The sequence below is a fragment of the Plecotus auritus genome (genome assembly GCF_963455305.1).
Source record: "Plecotus auritus genome assembly, chromosome: 12".
NCBI lineage: Eukaryota > Metazoa > Chordata > Mammalia > Chiroptera > Vespertilionidae > Plecotus > Plecotus auritus.
Window position 1 is genome coordinate 39,269,219 of NC_137778.1, and position 26,399 is coordinate 39,295,617.

The following is a 26,399-nucleotide window of genomic DNA, read 5'->3' on the forward strand; positions in this document are numbered from 1 at the left end:
CCAAATCGGAGCAGGAATGGGCTGAGAGCAGGGCAAACACTCAGGAATGGGCTGAGAGCAGGGGCGGGGCCTCCCTGGCTGTGCAGGACGCAGCACCTGGTGGAGCCTGAGTCAGCAGGTTTGCAGGCAGCCCTCTCCTTCCTAGAAGCCCCCAAGCAGCCCACCCCTCTTCTTGTCTCCAATTTTGGGGGCAGGGGGTAGAGGCCAGAGGCTGGCTACCTAGCCAGGAGGGGAGGGACTGTATCCTGGGACTGGGACCTGGGAGTTCTGCGGTGTGTCAGGAGGCACTCCTGCACTTGACCTGCGGGTGGTGTAAATACTGGCTGGCACCCTGCTCCCTCCTGGCCGCCAAAACCCCAAACGATTGGCACCCGGGCAGTAGATTGCCCTTGGTGTTTTTGGAAATACTTTTACTGAGAAAATGAATCACATTTTGTCTCTGCACAGAATGACTCTGAACGGAATCTAACAAGATGAGTCTATGAATTACAATGCCAACTTCAGGAGCTCTTCCTTTCTTCAATTCATTATGATTCAATGTTTCAATCCCACCGTGAGGCCACCCACCCACCTCCTGGGAAATATATGATAGGTGGCTGGTCCCAAAGAGGCATCTCTTGTCACCTGCTCCAGCCTCAAGCAGGGATTTTACACCTGCATGCCCTTGCGCAGGACTGGCCTCTGCTTGAACCGATCCCACCTGTCTTTAAGGCAAACTCCCCCTCCTCTAGGCTGAAACCACACCACATCCTCCACCAGCCAAGCCTCCGTCCACTCCCCTGGCAGATCAATGGCTCCTTTTCCTGTATTCCCACTGGACTTGGCTCCTTCCTCCCTGGTGGCTCTGATAAGCTGTTTGTCATTCATGGGTTGATTTATTCTCTACGTTATTCTAAAAAGTATTTCAAGTGGTACTGACAGTTATGTTCTGCCCCCACTCGGGACTGAGTCTTCCTTCAGGCTGGTCCCATGTTCAGGTATCTCCCCATCCACAGTGTCTAGCACACAGTGGGTACCCAACGAACAGCAACTGAGTGGAAAGAGGCCATTAGGGAGTCATTCATTCATTCGGCAAGCCTGCACCCTGTGATGACTGCGTATGTGGCAGGCACTGTGCTAGTCCCGGGGATGTGGTAATGGACAGGCCGACGTGGTCCTTGCTTTCATGGGCTTGGGAGCAGTCAGAGCTAAGAGCCCAGAGGGAGGAGGTTGAGGGCTTACACCCCCCCCCCCCCCGCCCCGAGCTGTGTTTGTCAAGTAGCGCTCCCTGTCCAATGATAATGCAAGATAACGGGTCGCCACCACAGTTCTTAGGACTGATAAGTGGTTACAGGAAGTAGAATAACGTGTCAAGATAAACCTCTGGACTTGTTGGAAAGGAGTCAAATGTTACCTGCTTCCTCCTTCACCAACTCAATCCTGCCCCAGACTCAGCGAGGGCCAGACAGCTCTGCGTCTGCAAGGCAGCCATCCTCCCTGTCCCCCAAGGCCTGGGTCCCCATCCCCCCAGCTGAAATTCTTCACCTACCCAGGCCTGGACCCTGACTCCACAAGCTGTCTGACCTGGACCCCCCTGTCATTTGCTGTGTGACTTTGGACAAACCTCTCTCAGCCTCAGTGTCTTCTTCATCTGTGAAATGGAGATGTTAATTTATCTTTCTCACCAAAGTGTTCAGGAATGAGTGAGGTGATGCTTGAGGAGTTTAGCACAGAACCTGAAGTGATATACTTTTTATTTTTTTAAACGTATTTTTATTGATTTCAGAGAGGAAGGGAGAGGGAGAGAGATATAGACACTTCAGTGATGAGAGAGAATCATTGATGGGCTGCCTCCTGCACGGCCCACGCTGGGGATCGAGCCCAAAACCCAGGCATGTGCCCTGATCGGGAATCGAACCGTGACCTCCTGGTTCATAGGCTGGCACTCAACCCCTGAGTGACACCAGCCAGGCTATTCTTATTATCTTATTATTATTACCTGTCCGCTCGCATGGGTCTTAAGCTGTGACACAGCCTGGGGCCGTGGGCTTGGGAGTCCAATGCCACATGTAGTCCCAGCTCTGCCGCTCGTTCGCTGTGCACCTTTGGACAAAGCCCTTCATCCTTCTGAGCCCTCTTTTCTTCATCTGTCCAACGGCCATGATAAGCTTTTTCCAAGATGGTGGTGAGGTCACACAGCTGACAACTGGGGTCTCCGGGGCACAGAAGTGCTTGGTTAGGAAAAAAGCTGTGGACGCAGAGAGGAGACAGGGCCCTGGATAACTTGACTCCCAGCTGTCTCATCTCTGGGGAACGTCCGGCCTGGGGGCCGCATCCTTCTGGCCGGCCCTGCCAAGGCAACTGCAGGCGGGACGCAAAATTCAATAAATCTAGGCGCTTTCTTTCTTCACAGCAACATAATTTTGAAGTTGATCATTTTGAATGGCCCAAGAATGATGTTATAAATATGCAAATGGCTCTTGGCAGCAAAAAGGTTCCCCACCCCTGCTGTAAAAAGGGAATTAGTGAATCTGCCTGACCTCAGACCAGCTTTACCACCAAACAAAGGCACACTGAGGCTGGAAATGCTGGTGGCGAGCTCCTGGGCACCCCTGGGCAGCATCTCCTGTGCAGAGCACTGAGCGGGACCCCTGCCCCCTGCCCCTGGCTGGCGGGCTGGGAGGCCTGGGGCGGCAGGTCCCAGCTGGATCTCAGGGCCAAGCCAGTGGGATGGTGTCCCCTGCACGGGGCTCCTTAGCTGTTCTCACCCGCACAAGCTTGCATGTGCCCATCCGTGGGCAGGCAATGTGGGGACCCCAGAACTAGAGCTTTTGCACCCCACCTTGCTGGGATGAGTGGAGGCCCAGACAGGTGAAGCCCCCTCCGCCGGAGTCACGCATGACTTGGCACCAGCCTGGGTGGGGTGCCTCCCTGGTGGGATGAGCGGCTGTGCTCTGTGCTGACTACTGCTGGAGTCATGTCCGGAGCTGGGTCCTGGGGGAGGCACGGAGGAATCTGGAACCATTTGAGATCTGGGGTTTCAGTGATTTCCTAATGTAGCGCCATCAGGGAGGGAGCGCTCAGCTGCCGCGGGAGGAGGGCAGAAGGGAGGCCCGGAGGGCCCGCATGTCAGAGGAATGAACCGAGGGCAGGAGGAGAGAGGTCCGAGAGAGAGATGGAGATGGATAGCAGGAAGTGGGAGGAAGCCTCATTTGCTGGTTGTCGAAATGTCATTTCCTTGAAATTATTTGACAGGCCATTTCCCCTGAGATCTTTTACAGGGAGTGAGTTCTGTCACAAAGGGCTTGTTCCTTTTCTTTTCTATTCTTTTCTTTCTTTTCCCTTTCTCCCCCTCCTTCTCTATTTCTTCACACTTCTGCTCCCTTTCTTCCTTCCCTCCCTCCTTTTCTCTCTCTTCCATGAAAGTGGCCCACGGCTCTTTGGGAAGTGGCCTGGGGCTGCAGGGGACACAAGGCTGTCCTGTCCCCGTGTTCGCGGCCAGGCGCTGCAGAGAGAGCCAGGGTGCGCCGAGCCCCCACCTCCCCATCCCGCCCTGCCTGGAAGGTAGCAAAGCAGCTTCTTGGTTTGTTGTTAAGTCTCACCTGAAAATATTTTCCCATTGATTTTTAGAGAGAGTGGAAGGGTGTGTGAGAGACACAGAGAGAGAAACATCGATGTGAGAGAGACACAGAGATTGGTTGCCTCCTGCATGCACCCCAACCGGGGGCCAGGGATTGAGCCTGCAACCGAGGTATGTGCCCCTGACCAGAATCGAACCCAGGACCCTTCTGTCTGTGGGCTGACACTCTATCCGTTGAGCCAAACTAGCTAGGGCTGGACTGGCTTTCTTCATTAAATGGAAAGGTAGCTCCCAGCACCAGGTAGATGTGGAGACCACCCTCCCCCTGGCGGGAGGAGCCAGCTGCCCCTCGCCCTGCTGCTGCAGAAACACCGGTGCTGACTTCGGGGGCCTGGCGCCGGAAGGCTGGGAGCTGTCTGTCCGCGGCCCGGCTCTGTCCTCCGCCCAGAGCGCTCTGCCACCGCCAGGCTGGGCACTGTCTCCTGCCCGGGGTGGCTCTCAGGAACCTCTCAGAGCTGATCACGGACCCAACCTATCCAGAGGTCACTTTTCCACATGGATTTTGGCTTCCCCAGGGCCTCCCTGTCCCCTGGAGTCACGGCCCCCCAGCTGAGGACCCTTCTAAAATGAGTCTGTTCCAACCGCATCAGAAAAAGAGAACCGCCAAGAGGATGCTGTGCCTGCTGGTGTCTCCGGGCCCACTTCCTGCCTGTGGCCTTGCGTGACTTCGGAGCAAATGAGGCAGAGAATTACCTGGAAACCGGAAGGAAGAGCCTGTGCCACGGTCATCGTCATGGACGCAGCAACCCGAGTCCCTGCTGCGCGCTGGCCCGGTGCTCCCGCCCTGAGCGCAGGCCGCCGGAGACTGGCATGGCAGGGACGGTCCAACACGAGGCCTGGGTGTGGGGATGGGGACATGTCTGGGTGCCCGGCTGCGGGAAGTCACTGAGGAAGCCATGAACCTGGAGCAGTGAGCCTGGGAGGTGGAAGGGCTCAGGGCACAGGTGGGGGACCCGTCTTCCTTCCGCCTCATGCAATTTAAGGCTATTTCTGGCCTGTTGTTTGCTCGGTTGCCAATGGGAAGGCCAAGAAAAGGCTTCCTCGCTGAGCGCCAGGCTGGGCGGGGTGGGGAGAGGAGGCTCTGCAGGGAGCCCTGTGGGGAGGGGAGGCCCCAGGGACTCCCCCTCCAGCTTACAGCATTCATCTCTACGGCTGCCTAAGCCCCTGGCCAGGTCCCAGCCCAGCCCCAGGCCCCCAGCCAGGTGGCAAAGCCCCTTTCCCTCCGCTGGTGCTGGGCACTTTCCCCAGGGGATAGGAAGGGCCAGCAGTGGCGCATGGGGACGCAGTGTCATCTCCAAGGCCACGCTGCTTGGGTGACAATCCCTTCTCTGCCTCCTACTAGCTCTGTGACCCTGGGTAAGTTACTTCACCTCCCCGTGCCTCGGTTTCCCCATCTGTAAAATGGGGATAACAATGGCACCGTTCTCACAGGGCTTCTGAAAGCTGAGTTGTAAAATGCTTAGAACCTGTCAGTGTGGCGCCATCATTGTTAAGGAGCTGGTGAGGCCGAGGGCACTGCACCTGCTGTCTGCTCGGTGCCCCAGGCTCAGTTCAAAGAAGACTCCAGCTGCTGTGCTAATGAATGCCTCCAGGGCAGTGCCCCAGCCTGGGAGCAGTGGGGGGAGGCGGGGAGGGGGGGCACAGGGCCAAGGCTGCTTCCTCTCCCGCTGTGAATGTTCCTCAGGATCCTGGGGTGGGGGGAGGCTTAATCCTGGGCCAGAGGGATGGACAGGGCCCATGCTCACACCCCCTCAGAGCCCTGGAGAGCCGACAGGCGCAGAAGGCACTGTTCCTAGGAAGCTTCCTCCCTCCCCCTAACCAGAGGGCCCACAGAGCTGTCATTCATCAGAAAGCCTCCCACTGGGAGCCCCGCACGGCTCCCGCCCCTCACGTCCAGCTCCTGGTGCTGCGGGCAGAGCAGGCTGGCCATCAGGCCTGGAGTGTCCTCCCCTCTCCTTCCACGGACAGGAGTCAGGAGTCGGGGGCGGAGACCTGGCAGGGACACGGTGTGGCAGGAGGGCTCTTAGATGAGAACTCTGTTCCCGGAATTAAATTCCTTCTACGAGGCTTCAGTGCCCACCTCTGTGCTAGAAGCTGGGAGAGGCCCAACCGAGATGATCTGACCTCCACAGGGTGCAGCAGGAGGGACACGGATTGGCTTCAGTTCAGATCTTTTTCTTAATCCTCACCTGAGGACATGCCTTTTTAATTGATTATAGAGACAGAGGAAGGGAGAGGGAGGGAGAGAAGAAACACGATGTGATAAACTTCAATCAGTTGCCTCCCGTACTCGCCCTCAACCGGAGATCAAACCTGCAACCCAGGTACGTGCCCTGATCCAGAATCGAACCCACACCCTTTTGGTGTACGAGACGACGCTCTAAACAACCGAGCCCCCTGGCCAGGACCAGCTCAGATCTTGGTCATGCCATTTACTTACTAACAGGGACTGCAGGCAACTTGCCGGGATGCTCTGAGCCTCCGTTTCCTCGTCTGTAACATGGGGATTATGATCGTTGTGACCTCTCGTCATCAATGACAGGATCCAATTAGAAATTTCCCGTAACACACTTCACCCTTGGACACTCCTGCCGCTGTTGGCCATCATCAGTAACGGAGTTTGGGTTTGAGATCAGAACTCTGCATTCAGATCACAGATCTGCTCGTTTCTAGCTGTGAAACCGGGGGCCAGGTAGGAACCTCTTTTGAGTCCAGGCTCCTCGTCTGTCAAGTGGGAATAATACTCTCTGACTTAGAGCGTCTGGGGAGAGTCAATGCAGGGTCTCCCCTGGCTGCCCAGTGAATGTTCGTTACAACGGTCCACAGGAGTGACAGCGATGATATGGTCAGAAGGCACCAGTCAACCAGGTTCACGCGCATCTTCTGTTCCACTCGGCTGTAGCTCCCCGGCTGCAATCGCGCAATAAATATTTGCTGATAGATCGAGGATGATGGATCCTGGATGCTTGTGACAACATCCCTTGAAAAAGCTGGAAACCCCCACCTGCTCTGCTGGAGGTGGCCTGTCTCCCCTGCAGCCCTTCGCCCCTCCCTGCACGCCCCCCACCCCCTTAGGTCAGATATTTGCTTCCCTGAAAGCTCGTAAAACACTGTTTCACTGAAGTGTGCTTTCACTTACGCCAGCAGACCGTCATGCCAAAGTTATTTTATTATGAAGAGAGCAGAAACCCGGAGAAAAGTATTTTTAGAACACAATAGAAATCATATTTCAGTTCTTTCTTGAATGGACTACATGCCTGATTTTTTTAAGTCGACTTCAAATAGGGGCCCTCCTGGAGCTGAGTTTTGGGGGGATCCTGGAATGTCATACACGCTGGGGGAGTGAGGACTGGGAAGGAAAATTGGAGCCGGGCCTCTGACATCACCAGCATTTCTCCGGACATTCCTCCTTCAGTTAATGAACAATGAACACCTGCTAATTGCCAGGCCCTAGGCATTAGGGCTAAAATCACTGACCAAGAGCCACCCCTCCCCTCAGGCTTGTCATCACACAGCTCCCATACAGAGCAACAGTGCTGGTTGGGTGTTAGGAGGAGGTGCTTGGGGTGGGCAGAGTCAGGAAGGCTGCCCGGAGGAGGAGGAGACCCTGGAGCTGGTTAGGAGCAGAAGTGCACCGGGTGCAGAAAGGGGGAAGGGACAATCCAGAGGCGGGAACAGCACACCAAGGCCAGGAGGGTGAGCGACAGTGTAGCGGGCTCTGGATAACTATTCCGGAATGATTGCAACAGGAAAGGCCAATAGGAGTGGGAGAGAGGCCAGGCCAGCCCCTTCCTCAGGTGCCTGCAGGGCTTACACCTGACATTGGCTTCACCGCGAGGAAGCTGGGGGTTGACGGATCCTATCCAACCACTCATGAGTGTTTTCTGAGTGTAGGCGCTGTCCTGAGGTTCTGAGGGACCGTGGAGAGGCATGTGTGGTACGCCATTGGACTTCGGTCCTCAGGAAAGGCGGCATCTACTCAGAGACTTAACCACTGAGGGAAAGAGGCTGAACAGATGGAGGACAGAGGCCCCTGAAGGAGCAGGGTCCCGGGGGCGGGCAGGCCTAAGATCAAGGATGCCAGGAAAGGTCTGTGGGTCGGGAGGAGGGATGTTTCCCCTTTGAGGTCAGAGATGTGGCTTTGATAGAAGGAAAGAGGATCAGGAAGCTAAGTGCTGTTGAGAGAAGCTCGGTGCTGGGTGTGGGTCCGGGCGGGGAGGGAAGAAGTCACTGGCTCATTCAACACACTAGACAATGATGCTGAGCACTGCGGGGACCAGGGAGGAGCCAGACCATCCTTCCCACCCTGGGAGCTCTCGGCTCTTTCTTCCTGGCCTGCTGCACCCACCCACCCTCCTCCCAAGTCCTCATGATGAAATCATGTCTTTAAAGGCCATCGGAAATGTCCCCTCCTCAGGAAGTCTTTCGGCTGCTTTCTCCCTCCTCGGGACCCCGGGGTGCTCTGGTCTCTCTCACATGTGTGTCTCCCTTTTTCTGTGTACACTTCTTTTTTAAAAATATATTTTATTGATTTCAGAGAGGGAGAGAGAGACAGAAACATCAATGATGAGAGAGAATCATTGACTGGCTGCCTCCTGTATGCCCCTGACCGGGATCAAGCCTGCAACCCCGGGCATGTGCCCGGACCGGGAATTGAACCGTGATGACCTCCGGTTCATTGGTCGATACTCAACCACTGAGCCAGGCCAGCCGGGCCTGTGCACACTCCTTACCTGTCCTCCAACTGAACTGCGAGATTCTTAATGACAGAGGCAGCTTTCTCTCCCCCAGGTCCCAAGTATGCTAGTGCTCCATAAAAGCGTGTTGAACGGATGAATGAAGGAATGAATGAATGAATGAATGAATGAAGGAATGAATGAATTTCAAGAACCCAGGTCACTTCCGACCTTCTGTGGCCTGTTCCTAAGCTGAGTGCCTTCCTTCCATCCCACTGTGGCCTGTCCCAGGGCTGGCTGCTGGGTCACATGCTTGTCACAGGCCCTCTGCGTGGTGGTGAGGTCATGGCCCCGGCAGGCTGCCAGGGATGCCGGGTGTGAGCTGGCCGTCAGTGAGCCCAGGTTTGGGCAGCACCTGGGGCCCGGGCAGGCTCGCCACAGGCTCTGGAGACCCGCGTGCTCACCGGGTGCTGGAGCCACCCCAGGCCTGCCTCCCTCGTGGGCTCTGCTCGGGCCCTCGGGTCCCTGCAGGGCCATCCTGTCGGGGGCACCGGCAGCCGCATGGCTCGCGCTCAGGGGCTCCCCGTGGGCCCTTGTCCGACGGCAGGCCTTGCTCAGGTGGGTCCCAGCCCCTGCCTCAGCCTGTCTTCTGTCATCCACCGCACACCCTACCGAAATCAGATACCCATCGGCTGGACAAATCTCGATCCCGTGTTCACTATGGCCTGGCTCAAGGTTAATCGGTGGAATTTCCAAAATAGAGCACAGTCGGCTCTTCAGGAGCCCACGTGGCCCCGCGGGGCTGAGGGGCAAGGCACACGCTGCTAACTCCAGCGCCCTCCTGCCCCGGCAAAAAGCCCAGTGGATGTGGGAGCCCCAGGAGAGGGGGAGGGCGGTCCAGGCAGAGGGAGCAGCAAAGGCAGAGGGGCAGAGGTCCCAGGTGTGGGGACAGGAGGTTTGATGGGAAGGGGACTGGCAAGGTAGGCAGGGGCAGGGCCGCAGAACTGTCACTGCCCCATCCCCACCTGTGGAACTGACCCCTCCTTAAGGCCCACTCAGCTGCCACCTTCAAGAATCCCTATTTCACTGCCCACGGGGTTTCCTCCTCCTCGGCCCGATGGCACTGTACTCCTCTGACGGCCTCTGTCGTGCCCCAGTTGATTGCAGCCTGTGCGTGTACCTTCCCTGCCACCTGCGCCAGCCGGGACCTCCTCTAGAGCAGGACAGGCCATGTGATATGCTCCCCAATAGCCAAGAGGACCGCGTGGTCCAGGTTTGGGGTCCTGGGAATGCAGCGAAGACCGAGAGAGACAAGTTAAATGGAATGACTGAGTCCCCACCCAGATCACCTCTGTCCCTTTATGAGGCTCACCAGTGAGTCAGGGGGTTGCTTGATAAGGAAGGACGCTGTCCAAAAGGAGGGCAGTTGGTGGTGCCACTTGCTGTGTGACCTTTGGCAGATCTGCAACCTGACAGTTGTCACAGGCCGTGTCCTGAGCAAAGGTGGTAACAAATGTGGGAGTTCTGTTTCTCTCTCTCTCTCACCTTTATTAAGATATAATTTATATGCCCCAAACCATACATATTTCATGTATACAATTTGATGAACGTGGACATATGCACATGCCCGTAGCCACCGTCGGCAGTGGGCGTACCCACCACCTCCAAGGTGTCCTGTGGCCCTGGGTGTTCTGCGTGGCTTGGCTTGTTTGGTGCGAAGAGCATTCACCGTGAGGTCTGCCCACCGGACAGAACTGGAAGCGCACGACGCAGTGAGCTCCGGCCCGGCAGCCTTCGCACCAAACACCCCGGCTCCCGGGGACCAGACCAGGAACCAGACCATCGCGTGAGGTCACGTTTGTTCAGGACAAATTCTCAACTCCAACATCTTTCGGAGCCGGAGCCCGCCTGCCGGTGCCGGTGCCGGAACCTGTGCCGCGAGTAAGGTCTTGCCAGCATCTGTCAGAGGGACGGATTCTCGGACCTGGTCCTGGCTGCAGCCTCACCCTCCTGGGTCCCGTGCCCTCTGTTCCCTCCTTCAGTTCTCACCTTTTTTAAAAACGTTTTGAAATTGATGTTTAGAGAGAAAGGAAGGGAGAGTGGGAGAGAGAGAGAGAGAGAGAGAGGAACATCGATCAGCTGCCTCCTGCATGCCCCCACCGGGGATTGAGACTGCAAGCCTGGCCTGTGCCCTGACCGGGAATCGAACTAGCAACCTTTCGGTACACGGGATGACGCCCAACCCACTGAGCCACACCGGCCAGGGCAGCTCTCACTTCTTTAAGAAGCCTTGCCAGACACTGTCCCCAACTCGGCTGTCCTCACTGGCTCCAGCACCCGCAGAGCAGCCTGCGGCCGGAGTGGCCCTCACACCCCCAGCTGGTGCGACAGTGTTTCCAGGCTGCCTGACTCACCAACAGCTGATACTGCCAGGCTGCCTGTCCGGCGGCACAGCGGGTCTCCGGCGGGTCGGCGCGGCATGGGCTGGGACAGGGGTGCCCCGGCCCATTCAGGGGGCCTCCCTCCCACTCTCTGCGTTGCTGTCTCGGTGCCCAGGAAGCAGGCTGGGAAGGGAAAGTCAAACCTCTTCCTGTGAGAAGGACTTTCTGCTGCGAGCCGACCCTGGGGGTGAGTCACCCTAAAGGGCAACAACCCCTCCAGCCTCCGAAGAGGAAGCGCTGCTTTGAGAGCCCAACGCCGCCAGATGCCTGTTTTGTGTGTGTGTGTGGGGGGGTGGTCTTCCAGCAAAAGAGGGGCTCAGAACCGGCTCCCTGACCCCCCAGAGTGGGGTGGTCTCCAAACCTTCCTCTCCACTGGGCCCCGCAGTTTGACCTGCAGGCCACACCGGACTGCTGTTCTTAAAATGACCTTAAACACGGCTTCGACCACGTCAGTTTGCTTCGGATCTTTGGAGGCTCCTCACTGACTCTGGAGTCAAGTCCAAATGCCTTAGCATGGCCCCAGCCTCCCCTTTGACCTCTATGCCCTCCATGCCCATCACGCCCTGCGCCCCAACCAGGGTGGCCCCTTTGCTCCTGAATGTGACAGTGCCCAGGCCACCTCCATTTCCCTGCCTCCCCTGTGCCCCTTCTCCATCACCCCCTATGCCAGAATGCCTTTTCCTTCCAGGTGCTCCCATCCTGTGAACCCCATTTCCATTCTCACATCATCCACCCATCCATTCAAGAAATATATGCTGAGCACCTCCACATACCGAGCTCTGTGCCAAGAGCCGGGGTTTCTGCTGCCAACAAGTTGGACAAGGCAAGGGCCCATGGACATACCAGGCCTGTGGACGGTGCAGAGACATACACGGGCCCTTGCAGAGGAGCGAGGTGAGCTCAGGGTTGAAAAAATCATAGAGGGCTTGCTGGAGGAGGTGACCGCTGATTTCTTGAGGATGAGTAGGAGTTAGGTGGGCCAGGGGAGCAGGAGAGGAGGGGCGGCAGGATGCTGGGACCTGTGGAAGCGGAACGTAAAGGCCTGAGCAGGAGACAGTGCCTTCTAGGAACTGAAGGCTGGTCATAAAGTCTGGACGGAGGGGGTGCGGGGGAGTGGCGAGAGGAGAGGCAGCGGCACGCACAGTCTGTGCCTCATCCTCAGAGCCGTGGGAAACCCATGCAAGGGTTACAGCAGAGGCTCACGGGAGCAGAGAGCGCCTTGATGGTCCAGAGTGACTGGGGCGTGGCCCACAGATCGCAGGAGGGCCAGCAGCAGGCCCGGGCCCGGGAAGTGGCGTTTACGTGGTCTGGGCAGGAGGCAGTGTTGGCTTAATCCAGGGATGGCGGGGGAGCTGAGGCAAAGAGGGAGGGTCTGGAGCTCTTTCCAGCCAATAGGACTTGGCGATTGCTCAGGCGCCGGGGTGGAGGGCAGAGGAGTCCAGGTGGCCCCCAGGTTTCTGACTAAGGGGGTGGTCAGTGGGGCCATTTTGCTGAGAGGGCCAGGTGTGTGGGTGGGGTGGGGTGGGGTGTGGGTAGGGATGATGAGCGAAAACTTGGATGTGTTCAGTGTGAGCTCCCGGAGGGGCAGTCGGGGACACACGAGTGCCCAGGGGGGTGGACCAGGCTAGATCTCCGCTGAGAGGTCTGTGTTGGACGGACTTGGGGCCCTGCTGTATGTGGTCATTGACCTGGGAGAGGATGAGCGTGCCCTCTTCCAGGGAGTCTGCCCTGCTCCCCCCGCCTCCCTGCACCCAGCCCTCGCCTCCCTGACATAGTACATGCTGCCTGTGCTTTTTAGCTTTTCTCGAAGTATAAACTCTGTGAATTTCCAACACAGATTAATCTTAACAGCCTGAATCAGATCCTGTCACTCCCCTGCTCAAAGCCTGTCACTCCCCTGCTCAAAGACTAATCAGAGAATTGCCAGAGGCCAGCAGTGTCCTCAGGACAGGATGAGAACCTGACCCACACAGAGAGGAGGCCGGCAGGCGGGAGAGTCATTTGAAAAGGGGACTTGGTGGGACTTGAGTGGCTGGGTGTGTGGGGTGAGGGAGAAGGAGGAGTCGAAGCTGTTCCCAGCTCACCAGCCTGATGGTTTAGACTAGAGGACAAGAGGAGCAGGTTGGGGAGGAAGAAAATGGGGCAAGTTTTGGACCCACTGAGCGTGTGGTGGTGCCTGCAGAGCCCCTCGCTGGGAGTCGGAGGCTGAGCCAGGTTATCCGTGAGGCAGCCCCACCCCCACCCGCTCCAGCTCCTGCTCATGTCTCACCTCAGGGCCTTGGCACGTGCTCTTTCCTCCGCCCAAAACTCTCTCCCCAGACCTTCACGTGGCTCGCACCCTTGAATAATTCGGGAGTTTATCTGGAGTCGTTCCTGACCCCATCATGCTGACTGCCTACTTCGCCTTAGTTTGCATCACAGCATTTACCACAAGCCAGTGTTCTACCACCAAGTTGTTTGTTTGTTTTTCTGCTTCCACCACGGGAATGTGCCTTCCTTCAGGGCAGTGGTTCAGTCTGTCTGCTTCACCTTCCCCGAGAAGGCCCCGGAGGAGTGCCCAGAGAGGGCACATGGTGAGCGCTGGGGACGGATGACTCACGGGGAGTGGGTGGCATTGCTGGGCCAGCAACAGTGGCAGGAGGCGTCTCGGTGGAACCAGAGCCGCAGGCAGGGCGGGAGGAGAAGGGTCTGGGGCAGAACTTGGGGGCTGCAGCATCAACGTCGCAGGCAGGGGCGGGGAGAGGCCGCTGGAGAGTGGACCTCGTACAGGTATTTGTGTTTGCACCTCATACGGGAGCCCCAGGTAGTGCGGGCAGTGCCAGGGTGCCAGGGAGCTGAGAGGCGTGGGACGGACAACACAGAATGCTCTGGAAAAGCCCCTTGGAGCCCCTGGTGGCAGCTTCTGTGCAGGGTGGGGACAACTCCAGGCCCGGAGGGAGTGACCCTGTGATTGGAAGAGGAGTGGAGGGATGAGCGAAGGGGAGCTGAGACTGTGTGCCAGGCCCGGGGATGATCACTGGGGTGGGCACGGAGGGCAGGTGAGTTGTGGCGATGGATGAGGACCACAGCCTCTGTCTGATCTGCTCTCCTGGCCCAGCCTTGGCAGTGAACTTCCAACCCAGAGTAATCTCAACAGCCTAACTCAGATCATGTCACTCCCCTGCTCAAACCCACTCGTTAGACTAAAACCCAGGTCCTCAGTATGATAAACAAGGCCCTCCAGGCCCAGTGCTGGCTTCTGATCTGACCTCGCTCCCCACGCCCCGTCCTGCTCGCTCCTTCCAGCCAAACAGGCTCCTCTGGTCATGGAGCCAAAGGCCTCCCTGCCTCCTGGCACTGGCACTGCGTTCCTTGCCTGGCAGCTGTCCCCCAGATCGGCACCTGGCCCTCCCCCTTCCCATATCCAGGTCTCTGTCCACATGTCACCTCCCTTTAGAGGCTTTTCCTGAGCCTCCTCTAAGGGACTCATCCCGCCCCTGTTGTCTTACCCTGCTGTTTTCCTGAAAGGCGGTAAATTGTATTTATAATATATCACATGTGGATTCCTCTGTTTGTTAGTGTGGTTCCCCTCGCCGCCTGCAGTGTGATCCAGGACAGGAATGCTGGGCTCAGAGCCGCACCAGCTGCGGAGTAGGCATCTGTAAACACTGTGCTGATGGAGGTTTGGTAATTGAGTGATCGAATCTGTAAAGCTAATTTGCAGAGAGCCCTTATGTACATACAATGGCTCTTCACGGCGGCCTTACCAAGGGGCACCCTCGGCTTACAGCGGAGCCAGCCTAGGATGGGAGCACCAGCCTAGGCAGATGCAGTGCCCATGACCCCCGCAGGCAAATGTGCACAGACCAGACCCCACGCCCTTCTCGCTGTGACCCTGCGGACCCTCTACGGAGAGAGCAAACCCAGACCCTCCCTCCCTTCCTCCTAGTCCAAGTGGGGAGATGAGAAGTCAGATGTGCCAGGGAGGAAGGTTGGGAGGGAGGAGGAGGAAAGGAAGCTTGAGGAGCCAGGAGGGAGAAGGCAGGGCCGAGGGTGGGGCACCCGCCTTGCATGGCACCCGGGCACCCTCTTCTAGGTCTAGAGCCTGGAAGGGGCACCTTGGATCTCAATAGCCCACTTCTTCCTCCAGGGGACAAACAGGGACTTGCCTCGGGAGGAGATGCCCTTGATCATGAAACCTGACCTTCTGGTACTTTCTCCCTTCTGTCCCCCCCTCCCCCCTCAAAGCTGCTGGGAATTCCCCACTTCCTGGTAGGAAAATCAAGCCCTGGCGGGATTTTCCTCACCTCAGGAATCTAGGACACTTTCCAGCTTTTTCTATAACTTCACCCCTTGCACTCTGCCCCAGGGGTAGACGCCCGCTCTGCACATCTCCCCAGACACGGGGAACAGGTCCCCTCTGTCCTCTCCTTGAGGTGGCTGACCCAGGGGCTGACGCCACACTGTTGAGCACACAGCCTCCCAAAGCAGCCAGGGAGGAGTTCCTACTGTGTCCCAGGCCACCCCCCCCACCCCCCACCAACCCTTCTCCAGTGAGTTCCTGACCCGCCTCTGCTGGGGAAGTGTCCCTTCCCTGCGCCTGGCCGCGTGCAGGGGAGAGTGGTTCCAGGCTGGGCTGGGAGGTCTTGGTCAGTCGGCCAGCCTGGCCAGGGGGCCCGTGGGGACAGCAGTGATACTGGATCTGGGTCTCACCAGCAGTCACATGAACCGTGAGCACTGTCTGGGCTGAGCCGTGTCCGGGCCAGCTGTTGGCTCACAGGTCCCTGGAGTACCTGCTAATTCCCAGCATCTCGCTCTTCATTCATTTCAGCAGCTGTTGCCTCGCCAGCCCAGACCAAGGCACAGGACCGGACAGGAGTGAAGAACGGAGCAGACACAGCTCCCTAACAAACACAGGGCATGCTTTTGTGACATGCCACGTTCTGGGTGGGGGGTGCGGGGGGGGGGGGACGCGGAGATAAATTAAGCATCTTTCTGAGCTCAACGAACTTGGATCCTAGCAGGGGAGACAGGCATGGTCTGGAAACTGCATGGTGGCGTTACCTGGTCCTTCTGTCTCGGCAGGTGCCACGAATCGGTCACGCTTTGTCATCACCTGTCAGCTCCCCCCGATCCCCCCCCCACCCCAGAACATGAGCACCTTGAGGGCAGGGACTGGTCGGCTCTCGGTATCCTCAGCATCTCACACAGCTAAACATATTTGCAAAAGAAGTGTTACATGAACGACTTCTAAACAGTTAGCCATTATTATGAGACTGCAGATAAACACTAAACAGAGGTAACAGAGGTGCTGGCGATCTCACAGCCTGTTATAGGTAAAGGGCTGGTTCATTCTGAGTGGGAGGGTCGGGGAAGGCACCAGGGAAAGGGTATGAGGGCAGCCACGTCCTCCAGGCCACCAGTGCAGAGCAGAAAGGCGTCGCAGCGGAGGGGACAGCAGATGTGAAGTCTCAGAGGCGGGAAAGAACATGGCTTGTTACAGCCCACACATCCCATGGAGGGAGGGAGGGAAGATGTGGGTGGCAAGGACCCCAGGCCAGGCCAAGAGCAATGGTGAATACCACGCTAAGGAGTTTGATCTTTGCTCTGTGGACAGATCCCCTGGGTAACTTGGAGGATGGGCGTCACATGAGCCCAGCCGTGTTTCAGGGAGATGTTAGGGATGGCTGTGTGCAGGGTCTATTTTGAGAAGGCATGACCAGGAGTGTCCTTTGCTTGGCCTTGGCTTCTTAGGAAGTTGGAGAACTTGGGAGAGTCAGGGCTGGGTGGGGAGGGCGTGGCCAGAATGGAGACATCACTTAGAAAGCCATTGTCACATTAGGAAGCAGATGACAACAGTATGAATCAGAACAGGGACAGCAGGAAGAGGAAGAGGCAGGAGTGGTGACCCATTGGATGGAGAAAGTGAGGCTGACATTTCCAGCCAGAGTGGCCAAAAGCACACAGAGAAAGGGCAGGCTGTGGGGCTGGGGAGGACCATGAGGCACACCGTGCTGGTAGGCGATCCTCTCCGTTCCAATGCGTGTGGATGACAGCGATGGATGCCTCCAGCTTAGGAGGACTCAGAGGACTGACTGGGCTTCGTCCAAAGCTTACACACAATCTCTTTCTACAATGGAAACACGTCACAGTCCCTCCCAGTGTTCACCCCACCGCCTCCCTTCCTCCCACCCACCACCCTAGCAACCCATGTGGCCTGACAAACAGGGAGGCGTTGCCAGGAGAGGTAAGATGTGTGGAGGACACCATGGATGACTTCAGTGTCCATGAGTGATCGAGCCCACACCCTGGCCTCTCAGTTGTTCTGTTGGCCCAGCTCAGACAACCTTCTGTGTCCTGGCCACCCACTCCCATTGACACTCCCCAGGCGTAGTCACCAGCCAGCACTCCCCAACCTCTGAAATCACTAACTGACCTCCTTCTCTCCTCTCTGCGTATTCCCTCCATCACTTCGCCTACACCTGTCCACGGACCCCTCTATTGTCTCCCAACCCAGCAACCCCCTTCTTTCTCCACACCCGTCTCTCTCACAGCTTAGATTGCACACTCAGAACTGCACTTCTTCTCCCCCATGATGTAGCACCTGGCAGAACCTCCGCTGAGCATGAGCCAGCTCGGAGCTGCCCAGATCCACCATCACTGGTGGTCACCCAGCTTGACTCGGTCCTCGGCGCTGTCTGCTATGTTTTCCCTCGTCAACACCTGCTCAACTCCTTGTACATCCACTTCTGAAAGCCTTATCCCCTGTCCTCAAACCGTCAACACATTTCCTTCCATCTTACTTCTCAGCAGATGATGCCAGCCCTCCCTTCAAGGATAAAATATGAGCCTGGAGGCAGATCTTCCCACTGCCTGCCTCTCCTCCCACCCACCTGCCTGTACCCTCCTTTCCACTTTGCCGCCTGTTTAATAGGAGTCCACCTGCTCTCACCACTGGTCTTCTGGATGCCAGCCCTTGCTGCCATCTCAGGGACCTCCCTGTCCCCTTTTCCTTCATCTTCAACTTCTCCTCTTCTGTTCATGACTTCCCATCAACATGTAAACAAGGTCAAGTATCTAAAAGTCAATCAAGCCTTCCCTTGATTCTATCCCTTCCTCCCACTACCACTTTCTCTTTCCTAAGAAAACATCTCAAATCCTCCCTTTGCCTCTCAACACATGGCGATGTGTTTTCCCCCATCACAAAACAGACCGAGCTGCTGCCACCAAGACCACTAGGGACTTCTCCATACATCCAGTGAATGTGTTCGGCCCTTGGGTGGTTGATTTTTCTGCTGGTGGTCATTTTTCTTTTTTCTGCCTTTAGCTTCTAGAACACTCTCCTGTTTTCTCCTCCTCCTTTCTCCTCGACCCAAACCCTAAATACTGGAGTTCATCAGACTCCGTTCTAGGTCTTATCTCCTCTCTCTATTGACCCTAAACCCCCTTATGCTTCTGACGCTTCAAGTGGGGCTCTCTGCTGACAACTGTCAATCATACACCTCTGTAGACCTTGCTCTTGAGCTTTCAGTCCATGTATACAACTTCCTGTCGAGTTCAGATTTAGCAAATTAAAAATACAGGTGCCAGTTCAATTCGAATGATGAAAGAAATTTAGTATGAATATTTCCCATACAATCTTTAGGACAGATTCATGCTATAAAAAAGGTATTTGTTGTTTAACCTGAAATTCAAATTTAACAGGGCATCTTATTTTATCAGGCAACCCTGCGTGACTTTGACATCTTTATTTGAGGCCCCACAAGCACCTCCACTTAATATATTCACAACGGAACTTCCCATGGGACCACTTGGCCGTACACGGGGTTATGCAAATGAAAAAAGCAAGATTGTCTTTGGCTCCTCTGCTCTCCTTTAACTCCCGAGTTCTCCTAAATATCCCTAAAATCGGGCCACTCCTCTCCAGCGACAGCATCACCCTAGTCCAGGACACCATCATCTTTACCCACCACAGTGTCCTTCCCTCTGATCCCTACTAGATTGCCACAGAGCAGCCCAAATAGCTTATTGAAATGTACATTTCATCGTGGCTCTCACTGGTTTAAAGGCTAAAGTCTGAAATCCATGCCCGCCCCCCCCCCCCCCATGCCCTGCATGATGTGGCCTCTTTGTGGGCCACCTTGTCAACATTCTGCAGCCACTCTGAGCTTCCTTTAGTTCCTCGGAAGTGCTGGGCCCACTCTTGCCTTGGGCCGTTCCACATGCTGTTCCCTCCGCCTGGAATGATCGCCCCCTTTTCCTTTGAGCTCTCAGTAATCATTAGCCTCAGCTCCTGTCCTTCACTCCTCCTCGGGCTCATGTTTCTCTTCGGGGACAGTTGTCACTCTCTCATCACCTGCTGGATGCCCAGTCCTCTTAGACTGTGAGCTCTCCGAGAGCAGGACCCTCTCTGTCTTCTCCATTGTATCCTGAGCCCCTAATACAGTCCCTGGTCTGGAGAAGGAGCTCAATTAATATTCAGGGATGAACGAGAGAGTAGCTTTTCTCCTCGTTCATCCTGGGAGGTCTCAGCACAGAGCACTCTCCAGAACTGGAATTTTTTCCAGATGGATTTAGTGTTTACACACCACCATGTCCCTCCGTGGGGTGTCTCAGTTCTTCAGTCCTCAGTCCTCAGCATCAGGAACTCAGACCTGTCAGGGCTGTCTCAACCCTGCGTGTCGATGGGGGAAGCAGAAGGCAGAGTGGCCAGAGACAATGGGAGGGTGGGCAGCCTCCTACAGGATGGTGGCGGCCGATGCTGGTGAACCGAGGCCAAGGCCCAGCCACCAGGGCAGCCTTGTGTCCAGGCCCAGCTCCTGAAGTGGGGCCTCCAGCTCGGCTCTCCCACGTCCCATGGCAGCTTCCGATGGTGGATGGTGAGCCTGGGGGTTGTGGCGGCTCCCAAGTGCACCTGTCAAGCAGGCCCTTGCAAGTGAAGGCCTGGAACGGAAGGAGAGCTCAGGGCTGTAGAGTCACCAACAAGCAGGTGAACATGAAAGCTGCCTGAGCAGGGAGGTGGCCCCGGAAGACCACGGGATGTCAGGGAGAAGAGACCAACGAGAATTTGGGGTCACCTGGCTTAAGGGATTCAGGAAGAAGAGTGAGCTGCACAAAGAAATGGACAAAGAGGAAGTGGACCGGTAGACGGAGAACCAGGAAGGTGCCGAGGCCGGAAGCCCAGGGGTAACGTTGAAGAAGCACAAGCGTTGAGCAACGGTCAGCTGCCCAGGAGGGTGAGCTCTGAAAAGTGGAAGCTAGGGTCGGAAAATAAGACGTCAGTGGTGACCTTTGAAAAGAAACATGAGCGCATCTCTCTGGTCCCAGCCCCTCCTACCTTCACTCGGAGGCCCCTCCATGGGCAGGAAGAGTGCTGTCCCCACCCGCCTGTTTCTATAAGCGGGAGAACTGTTTATGATTTGGGGAACGGTCAGGGGGAGAAAGAAAGTCAATCCCAGGCAAGCAAGGTCATAGGCAGCCCATGGTTAGTGTCCCATCTCCAGAGCACTCCAGAACTACTGCTGAGGAAGGTGGGGGGATGGTCCCCACACTTCAGAGGCATGTTGTCTACTGTAGGTTTCCCAGCACCGCTGTCAGGACAGGGGGCTGCCTGGCTGACCCCCTTTGAATTAAGAGGGTTCCTGCAATCCTTCTCTGTGCCCCTCCTGGCCACCACCCAGTCTTTTCCCTCCAGCCTCCCCCTTCTTGGATCCCCAAAACCTGCCTGCAGAGAGGGCCACACTCTCCCCACTTCTTTTTATTTTAATATACTTTTTATTGTTGATATTTCCCACTTCCTCCCCTTTCCTCCCCTCCTCCCAGCCCCTACCCACACACACCCCCTCCAGGTCTTCACTACCCTATTGCCCATGTCCCATGTCCATGGGCTATGCATATAATTATCAAAGTTCCTTGGTTTATTTCTTCTTATCCCCCCAACCCCACATCGAGGTATGTCAGCCTATTCCATGCCTCCATGCTTCAGGTCTCATTTTGTTTCTCCCTAGTTCTCCACTTCATTTACTCCAAAGACAAACCCAACACACTTCTTTACTCACATCTACTTCAGGGAAATGGACAGCAAAACCAACAACCAGTTCACCGGGTTGGGATTACAAGGTCGACAGCATCCAAAGCTCTTACAGCTGCGTGTTATTCCTGGCCTTTGCTCCTGATCCCTCCTGGGGACCTCATGGCCTTGGCCTCATGACTTTGTTCCTGAGGGTAAGGCCTCCTTTTCCTCTCCACCCCAACTCAGACATGCACCCCCTCCATCCCAGTGAGCCCCTCATTTTCAGCGGGTACTCTGTCCCTTGGAGCCCGTAAGCCTGAGAGACCCCCATTCCACAGAGCTTCAGACTCATTCAGGAATGTCCCAAGGGGAGGCGTTCCCTCCCAGAAGGGCACAGGATGGATGAATCTTTCACGATCACCCCGTCTAATAATAAAGGCTAATATGCAAAGTGTCCCCCTTGGGAGTTCGACCTACCAGGAGTTCAACCGCTCACTAGGACGTGTGCTGACCATCAGAGGGTGACGTGGAATGAAGGAAGGCCCCAGCCAGCAGGTGGCAACTGGGGGAAGGAAGGCCCTGATTGGCCCTGATCGCCGGCCAGGCCTAGGGACCCTACCCACGCATGAATTTCAGGTACCGGGCCTCTAGTATTTTATAAATACCACTTTTATCCAAGACGTTTCCATGCTCAAAAGCTGTCAAGGGCTCCCTGTGGCCTGGGAGCTGGGGACAAGGGGATCCTTCACTGGTGCGTCACTCTGTCTGGGCAGGTTCCTGGGGGAGAGAGTGCCTTCCTTGGGGAGGAGAGAGGTAAGAGGGAGTCCATTGGTTTCTCTGCCCCAGAGGCCCCACTGAACTTGGGCATGCACTCCCCCCAACACTGCCCTACAGTGGCTTCCCACACATGAGGAGTGGGAGCTTGGCCAAGGAGGAGAGAAGGTGTGCTGCAGTACAGAGTGAGCTCAGAAGACCTTGGCCATGGCCTCCTGTGTGGCCACCTGCACAGGATTAGAGACAAGCTCGGCAGCTGAGCCTCCAAGGCCTGTCTGAACATCTGGCCCCAACCTGTGGCCCAGCAGTCAGGAGCCTGGAGCTCTAGCACCTCTGCAAGAACTCTGCACACCTCGGGCAAGGACTCCGTTCTCTAGCCTTCGCCTCCTTAGTGAAGACGAGGGAGCCAGAGCCTCTGGCCCATTCCAGCTTGGCCATCCTACAACTCCATGGGTTGGCCTTTCCCCCCTCTTCCCAAGAAGCCTCCTGCTCCAGCCTAGTCCATTTTCTCAGGCCCCTGAACACTCTAGGCCAGTGGTCAGCAAACTCATTAGTCAACAGAGCGGCAAACCGCGGCTCGCAAGACCAGCTCCCGGCCAGCTCACGGCCGCGGTTTGCCGACCACTGCTCTAGGCCAACAGGGGCCAATAGACACGTCCCCACGTGCCAGCTTGAACCCGTTGGTGATGGCGCATCAAGAAGGCGTCTGCATTCAGAGCTGGTGGGAAACAGCACCACAGTCACTACCAGTGGCTCCATGGTGCCATGTATGCCATGCATTTGCCAGACTCGATCGATGGTCTTTCTGTCTTCCACCCTTTGGCTCAGCCATTCCCCCTTCCCAGAATCCCTCTCTCCTTCTCTATCTGTCTGACTCCTTTCAACAGCCACATGCCTCGAGAAGCTGGGGTAGCCTAGCCGGTGTGGCTCAGTGGTTGAGTGTCAACCTATGAACCAGGAGGTCAGGGTTCGATTCCCGGTCAGGGCACATGCCCAGGTTGCGAGCTTGAACCCCAGGGTGGGGCATGCAGGAGGCAGCTGATCAATGATTCTCATTATTGATGTTTCTATCTCTCTCCCTCTCTGAAATCAATAAAAACAATATTTTTAAAAAGAAGCTGGGCTACCTCCCAGCCCTCGGAAGCCTCTTCTTCCTTTGCACTTTTGAAAGGTAATGGCTTTTGAGGGACCTCTGGTTTGTTTCTAGTTTTTAGAGACGATGGGTAGGGCTGCCATGCACCAAAACTAAGTTACAAAACAAAACAAGAGAAGGGTAACGACTCTTCTGCTCCCTTGACATTGAGCCCAGGCTCCCTGTAAGGTCAAGTTCATTCTGGTGGGTTTATGTGTTCTCCCCCCAAGGAGACTGTGACTTCTGGGCACCCCTCTTAGACCTCTTTGTCTCCTGCTGCCCTCGCCCAGAGCGAGGCATGGGGCCGGTGTCAGGGGAACTTGCTGAGTGGAAAATGTTTATACAGAACCAAGACCAGACCGTCAGATCCTGGCCCACAGGAATGAATGAGTTGGGTGCCTGAGCCGAGTAGGCAGAGAGGAGGCAGATCCCACGGGCTTAGTCAGACCTAGTGAGACCGTTTCCCTAGAAGTCAGTTTCAAAATAGAAAGGAACTTGTCTGTGAGAGAAGGTGGGGAAGTTCCAGCTGCGGGGAAAGTGTGAAGGTTCGGGAGTGGGAACCAAAGAATCTGCTTGGGAAATCTCCCTGGAGGCCAGTTCCAATCCTGTCCTTCCATGCGAGGTCCTTCGCACTTTGCCAAATGGCTCTGTTTTTTCCTGCCTGTGTGCCATCTCCCCCGGCCACGTGTGCTGGCTGCCCCCGCCCCGATGAACGATCGATGATAGGCCCATCAGTCAGTACGTTGAAGATGTCGGTGGTGCCTGGGTTGGTGGCCAACAGTGTGAGCGCCCTGAGAGCTGCAATTCAGGGGTGGAGCTGGGATGCTGCCAGGGTCTCCAAGAGTCCTGATTTATGGAAGTCACTCCCTGGCTCCTGCTGGCTCTGTTCAGTGGGGACACTGTCTGTGTGGCTGGCCTGCTGGGGGTGGGGAGGGGGGAGGGTAGAAGGAAAGAAAGGAAATAAAAGACCAGATGCCTGATGTTCAGGCCCCGCGGGTAGGGACCCTCCCCCACTGCCTCCTATTGTATTTGGTCACCCATGGTTTGCTGTTTAATCATTCTGATCTGATGTGTGTGCTTGTTTACTCTCCCTGCTACTTCATAGGCCCCTGAAAGGCAGACACTGGCTTCTATTTCTGGTGTCTGCCCCTCCACCCCACCCCACCCCACCCGACGCAGGCTCCCAGCACAACCCTGGGCTCATGTGAAGTCTGGATACAGCCCATAACGGGGCTGCCTGGCTGGCTGCGTGGAGAGTAGCAGGGGTTCATTAATCCTGGAAGGAAGGCCTCCCAGAAAAGTCCCAGCGCCTGCTCCCCAAGGCCCACAAACGTCCCTGTGGCACCCTTGGCCAGCTCGGCGCCTCCCGGGCCTGCTCCTGCCACTGCTGGCTCCGCGGGCCTCCCTCCCTGGCCTCTCTGGGGAGACGCTAGCCTTCAGCTCTGAGATCTCAGCTGGCTCTGTGAGCAGCACTGCTCCAAAGCCCATCTGGATGAGTGTGGCCACCTCCCTGTTCTGCGAGTCCTGTGCCTACAAACATCTCACCGCCTTCCTGCGTAACTCAGGGCCCGGCTCCCTCCGAGAGAGACAGTCTGGGCCGTCCTCCCCGTTTCTCCTCCGGGCCTTCACTCGTCCCCTCTCGCTGACAGGCTTTGCCGGGCCCTGACTCTGGTTGTAAGCGGGGGGCAGTGACCTGTTAGAGAAAAGCAAGAGGGGCCCTGCCCTCCTGCAGCTCCGAATCCATGGGGGTGACCAGAACACAACGCTCATTGCGAAACCCTTCGAGGCAACGCTCGCTTGATAAGCACCACATGTGTGCAGACAGCCTTGTCCCGGCCCAGCCTGGGCTCTCTTGGGTGGGCCAGGGGCTGGGAGGGACCCATCGAAAAAAATGGGAAGAACGTTCTTCCAAGAGCACGGAGAGCCAACCAGCTCATCCACTCATCAGCTGTGTGACTTTGGGCGAGTCACCTAACCTCTGTGGGTTCGAGTTCTTTAGCCACAAACCAAGGCTCCAGATAGTCTGGGATTCGGACAGGGGATGGCACAGAGCTGCAGCCCCGTTGCTAGGCAGAGAAGGGCTTTGAGAACTCAAGGCCCAGGCCAGCAGGGGTGGGCACGGGCCCTGACTTCCCATGACCATTAGGAGGGAGGGCCGCACAGGAGAGGCCAGGGGCCGTCCTCCGGACCCCAGCGCCCAGGCTTCAGTGGGCAAGGGAAGGAGAACCTGGCTGGGGGAGGGCGGGTGTGGGGGCTGCGGGAGCCTCATCAGCACCAACCAGAACAAACAAAGACGAGCTCTCCCTCCAGCCTGAGCTGTTTATTTGCAAACAGCAGTGTTTGCACTGGCCACTGTTCTCCCGCCTCCCAGGCCAACAGAGGCTGTCTGTGCGCTGTCCCACCCCCTCCCCGCTGTCTCTGGCCTCCACCAGGGCCTGACACTGTGCAAATCCCCTGGCTCTTTGCAGGGCCTCCCTGCACATGGAATCTGCGCAGACTCCGCTCCACACCAGTGCAGTGGTCAGGGTAGTTTGGAAGGGTTTGAAGCGGGGGCATCCAGCTCCGGGGACGGCAGCAGCGTATTAGCAGGGAAGGTGCGTGCTCCGTCACATTCCAGGTGCCTGACTGTGACCATGCTCAGCATCCCCACCCCCATTCCACATCTCAGGGTCCAGGCTCAGCGGTGGGCCCTGGCCATGTCCATCAGCGCTGGGGATTCAGGGCTACGAGGACCTCCGAACTGGCCCCCTGAGGTCCCAAAGCCCTGAGCCCAGGAGACCAAACCGCCCTCAAGTTTTGGCAAAGTCGGGGCCAGGCCCGGTACAGTGTCCCTCTGTGAGGCCCAACAGCCTCATTCCAGCGATTCTGTACTTCGGGGTAAGCACCTTCGCTATAGGGTCGCACCAGGTAGGCAACTACTTGAGGGAGAGGTAGTCCCACTGACCAAACAAGACCCTGTTTTCTTCTCCGAAGGCAGAAACTGGCCTGAGATGCTGGGTAGGGTCTGGGCGCCTGGGAAGAGGAGAGACACCCAGGGACAGGGAGGGAGGCCCAGCGCTGGGCCAGTGGAGACATCGGGTCTCCCCCTTGCGGGAAGTGAGCCTGAGACAGGTGCCTGGTTGGAACAGAGGCTTAGGGAGGGACGGGAGAGAATGGGTCTGAAGCCAACAGAGAGGATAGCGGTTGCCCTGTTCAGCCCAGGATCACCCCTACGGGCACAGATGCCCTTTTCTTGCCCACACTCTCAGCACCTGTCTGCTCTCTGCCTCAAAGCACAGGGGAGTCAGGAAGATTCTGCAGACACGCCAGCACCATCCCTCCCTTCCCAAACCTAAGGCTTAGGCCAGTGGTCGGCAAACTCATTAAGTCAACAGAGCGGCAAACCACGGCTCGCGAGCCGCAGTTTGCCGACCACTGGCTTAGGCCATCCCGGCAAGCTGACCCCACCCCGGACTGGAGGGGAGGCTCCGGAGATGGGGAGGCCTCTGGTAAGAACGCTGACTGGCCCAGGACGGCTTCTCAGGAGACATTTGGGCCCCATCTGGATGGGGTCTGAGGCTGAGGTGTGGGTGCAGGAGATATCAGACCTTGGGCCCAGGAGCTTTGAAGTTAGGCAGCTGAGAGGACAGGCAGTGAACCCAGCAGTGTGGCCTCTGACCTTCCCTTGACCTCTCTGAACTTTAGTTTTGTTCAGTGAGGACGATCCCTACTTTGCAGTTATGAGAATTCCAGCAGGGTGTGTGTGTGTGTGTGTGTGAGAGAGAGA